The following is a 4,461-nucleotide window of genomic DNA, read 5'->3' on the forward strand; positions in this document are numbered from 1 at the left end:
GTCTCAAACATGTCACACAGAGAGTAATAAACCTGCAACTTTAATACCTATTCCAACATTGAGGAACCTTTCGCAAGAGTCTTGATAGATTGTGTAGGCCCCTACCTCAAACAATAAGTGGAAGTAAGTATTTATTAACAATAATGAATGTGTCGACTAGATTTCCGGGGGCAGACCCATTATGCAGCATCACAGCTAAAAGAGTTGTAGAAAATGATTATTTTTTTACGAGGTACGGACTACCAATAGAGATGCAGACAGATCAAACCTCACATCCGAACTATTCAAGGAGATGATGGATAACTTGGGAATAAAGCAATTCAAATTTACTGCGTACTTTTTGGAATCATAGGGAGCATGAGAGAGATGGCATCAAACACTGAAGACCATGTTGAGGTTTTATGGTCAGGATTATACAGATGATTGCGATAAGGAAATTTCTTTTGAACTGTTTGTGATCACAGATGCACAGAATGAATCGACCAAATTCAGTCTATTTAAATTAATTTGTGGGCATAAAGTAAAAGGACCATTAACATTGGTTAAAGAAAAGTTAATAAGTCAGGATTCAGAGACCATCCAGTTGGATGATGTGTCAAATTTTAGGGAACGATTAAACAGAGCTGGAGAGTTGGGTAGACAGCATTCAGAAGTATTGCAGCCTACAAAGAAACAGGAAGTGGATCAGAAATCATAAATTGGCAATTTTGCAATTGGGAGTAAAGTATTGGTGCTATTTCCAGTAACAATTGAACCTTAAAAAGCAAGTTTTGGCGTACCTTATCAAATTAGGAAGAAATTGAATGAGGTGAACTATTTGATACGGACTCCAGACAGGATGAGATGTCACGGAGTGTGTCATGCGAATATTCTCAAAAGGTATTTTGATAGGGAAGGAAAGCAAGAGGAGAAGGTGTTAATGATTACAGCACAGAAGGAAGAACCAAGTTCAGAGGATTCTGAATTGGACATTCCTCAAATCAAATTGGAGAATGAGGAAGTTGTCAAAAATTGGGATAAATTATTGAGTTACCTTACACAAGAAAAGAAAAGTGACCTGAAAGGGTTTTTACTATCTTGTGGAGAGATATGCGGCAATAAACTGGGAAGTACGAATATAATTGTGCATGATGTAGACACAGGAGATGCTGTTCTGATTAAGCAACATCCTTATGGGCATGACTCTCCAAAATTGGCACAGGTTCAGAAGGAGATAGAGCGCACACTCCAATATGTCATAATCGAAGTGAGTTACAGTGACTGGAGTTCACATATAGTCATGGTACCAAAGCCAGATGGTACCCAACGGTCATGTGTGGACGATCACAAAGTCAATGCCGTTACAAAAACTGATGCATATCCAATTCCATGTTTGGAGAACTGTGTCAAAAAAGTGGGAGAAGCTCCTTACATTTCTATGTTGGATTTACTCAGAGGCTACTGGCACGGACCTCTGTCAGAAAAAGCAAAGGCAATTTCGGCTTTCAGAACGCCAAATGGACTATATCAGTTCAAATTGTGGCATTTTGTATGAAATGCGATCCAGCCACATTTCAGAGACCGATAATAAGGTCATTGCCTGATTACTCAACTGTGTGGTCTACGTTGATGACCAGGTGGTTTTTAGTCACTCATGGAAGGAACATTTACAGCATTTATCGGACTTGTGCGATTAACTTCAGAAGGCAGGCTTGGTGGGAAACTTAGCTAAAAGTGAATTTGAGAAAGCCCAAGTCACGTCACGTTATTGAACATGGACAAATGGCCCCATGAGATACGAAAACGAAAGTAGTTGGGGAATGTTTCACACCGTCGACAAAAAGAAATATGCAGTACTACGGTTCATGGGATTGACTGGATTTTACCGAAAGTTTGTGCCAAACTTTAAGCAGTGCGGCAGCTCCACTCACCAAATTGTCAAGGGCAAGAACTCTCAGTGGACAGAGGACTGTCAAAAGGCATTTTACAATCTAAAGACTGTGTAAACACTGCTCCCAGAAGAACTACACTAGATTAGGCGAAGCCTTACAAGGTGGCTATCGTTGCCAGTGATGTGGGTATTGGCCCGGTGTTCCTACAGGAGGATGATGGGGGAATAGAAAGGCCCATCGGGTATTATTCTGGGAAGTCGAACGTTCATCAACAGAAATGTTCAACGGTGGAGAAAAAGACTTTAAAGTTCGTGTTGGCATTACACCATAACTGTGTTTATATTACCAGCAATGCATCTGAGACAATCGTATACACTGATCACAACACATTTGTGGGAAAAACTAAGGACAAAACTGCCAGATTGTTTAGATGGAGCCTCTTGTTGCAGCCATTCAATCTGACAATTGTGCATGTGGAAGGTCGCGAAAACGTGAAAGCTGATGAGTTATTGAGACTCGAATGAAATACGGAGGTGTTCGGTGGTGGGTGTACCTCGGCCTGAATTTGAAAGCGTTTGTGCATGTTTGAATGTTTACAGTTAGCATAGTGTATCTGTCTGTTTTGAGACTACTAACTGGATTTCAAAGGTTAAAAATGCAGCCATTTTTTAGCATTGATGGTTTTTTTTTCAGTGGGGGGAGACATGTCACAAAGCAAGTCCCTTATTTGTCAAAAAGCTGTTCCTTGGCTCAAGGAGACTCTATCCTTGGTTTCTTTCGCAGGGACAATAAAACGGGGCCAAGCTCCTATCAGTCTGGTTTGGTACAGAGATAAAAAGGATTTTTAGAGGCCTTTTGTTTATATGGAAACAGATGAGACTTCAGGCCAAAGTGGTCATGCTTTATAAGTGACCAGTATAATGAACAGAGAGTGGTGAGCTCTTTTAGCTGAACTAGCTGAGCTGAATTGAGCTGAGCAGTTTTCAGTTGAGTTTTGAACTGGGAAGTTCATCTGAGAGCTGTGTGGAAACTCTCTCTCTTTTCTGACCTTCAATTTCAACCTGGAAGTATATGTTCCGTTTGTACTGGTTTTAATTGGCAGTTTGATTATTGGGAGAGTTGTGTATGCTCGGAACAGCATAATTAAGTCTAGTTGAATTAGGTTGAATTCTGTCGTGATTCTTTATTCTATTCTTTGTGTTTCATTGTGTAATTTCATGAATAAAGTTTTTGTCTGTTTTAAAATGTAGTAGTCATCCTAGCTAAATTACTCCTATTTCAATTCTCTTTCCCAGTCCCTTTCCAATATGGCCATCCTTGGCGTCCTCCATTGCCACAACGAACCAAACCACGATTTGGAAGAACAAGATCTCATCTGTGTCCTGTGTAGCCTACACCCGGGGACTCAACATTGAATTCTCGAATTGCAAACAACCTCCCTTCCAATCCCCTGACTCCCTTCCCAGACCCTCCCCTCCCTTCCATTCCTCTGAGCAAGCTATTGTCCAGCTACCTACCAACTGGACTCAGCCATCCCATCACCAACCCGCTGATACCCTTAATCTGTGTTCACTTATCTCCCATCTCGCCACTCTGCCTCCTCCTCCCTCACCCGCATTTTATCTATAGACTCCCTTACTCCCATCCACAGTCCTGACGAATGGTTATATCCAAGGTGTTCACTTCTCAACGTCTTGATGCTGCCTTGCTAATTTTGTTCTTCCAGCTTCCTGCGTGTGTATTTTGGATTCCAACATCTACTGTTTTTTTTAAATTGTCTTCTTGTGTAATAGGCAGGAGTGAGTGAACGCATTGCGCCTCTTGTTATCCAACAGATCAGATGGATGGAATGGCTTTCTTATATTACTGTGAAACCAGCTAGAGTTGCTGAAGGAGTTCCTCTTTCTTTTAACCATGGAAATGTTTATTGCCCAGCAGTGCTTTTGATCAATGTTACCTTGACATTAGCAGCACAAGCTTGAATGTTGTTCTGATTTGATACCTGAGTACCTTAGGAGGTTACTCATTGTTCTGAACATTGTATAATCTTCACAGAACATCCCCACCCCTGATCGTATGGCAGAGGGAAAGACATTGATGAAGCAGCTGAAGATGTTTTTGCCGAAGAAGCTCCACTGAGGATTGCCCACAGGGATATCCAGGGACTGGGAGGATTGATGTCCACCAACCCATTGTGTTCTGAGTGATTCAACCAGTGGGGAGTTTACAACTGATTCCCATCAAGTTCAATTTTGTTCCGTCTCCTTGACATCTCACTGAATCAAGTACTGCCATGATATCAGGGCCAGTCACTTTACGCTGTGTTCATATCTTCTATCCATGTCAATAGGCCAAGGTATATGTGTGGGGAGTGTTTCCTTCTCTCAGGGAGTAGTGACGGTTGGGACCAGACAGTTGGGGAGGCCAAATCATTGAAATGTTTGAGGGGTGCGAGTGGGTGTCAGTGGATTTTGACCCGTCAGAGAGTCGAGGGCTACAAAGAATTGGGCATAAAAGAGAAATTGCGGCCGAGTGAAGATCTGCCCTCTCTTACTGAATGGAAGGGCAGGTCTGAGGGGATATGTAGCCT

The sequence above is a fragment of the Hemiscyllium ocellatum genome, unplaced genomic scaffold, assembly GCF_020745735.1.
Source record: "Hemiscyllium ocellatum isolate sHemOce1 unplaced genomic scaffold, sHemOce1.pat.X.cur. scaffold_302_pat_ctg1, whole genome shotgun sequence".
NCBI lineage: Eukaryota > Metazoa > Chordata > Chondrichthyes > Orectolobiformes > Hemiscylliidae > Hemiscyllium > Hemiscyllium ocellatum.